The sequence below is a fragment of the Geospiza fortis genome, unplaced genomic scaffold, assembly GCF_000277835.1.
Source record: "Geospiza fortis unplaced genomic scaffold, GeoFor_1.0 scaffold241, whole genome shotgun sequence".
Classification (NCBI taxonomy): domain Eukaryota; kingdom Metazoa; phylum Chordata; class Aves; order Passeriformes; family Thraupidae; genus Geospiza; species Geospiza fortis.
Genome location: NW_005054491.1, coordinates 831,433 through 831,724, shown reverse-complemented (window position 1 = coordinate 831,724; position 292 = coordinate 831,433).

Below are 292 nucleotides of genomic sequence, written 5' to 3'. Positions count from 1 at the left end.
TCTGGTTCCGGCGCCTCGCGACAGCCCCTATCGCGACATAGGGAGCCGGCCCGGCCGAGGGGAGACCATCACTCCCTATCGCGCGTAGAGGTCCCGGGGGCTCCTGCCTCGCTGTCACCAGCCCTGTCACCAGCTCTGCCCGCATCCCTTATTCCTGTCCCACATCCCTGCTCGCATCCCTCATCGCTCATCCTCCATCCGTGTCTCCATCCCTGCCCCACATTCCTGCCTGCATCCCGCATCCCTGCCTGCATCCCGCATCCCTGCCTCCATCCCCGCCCCACATCCCTGA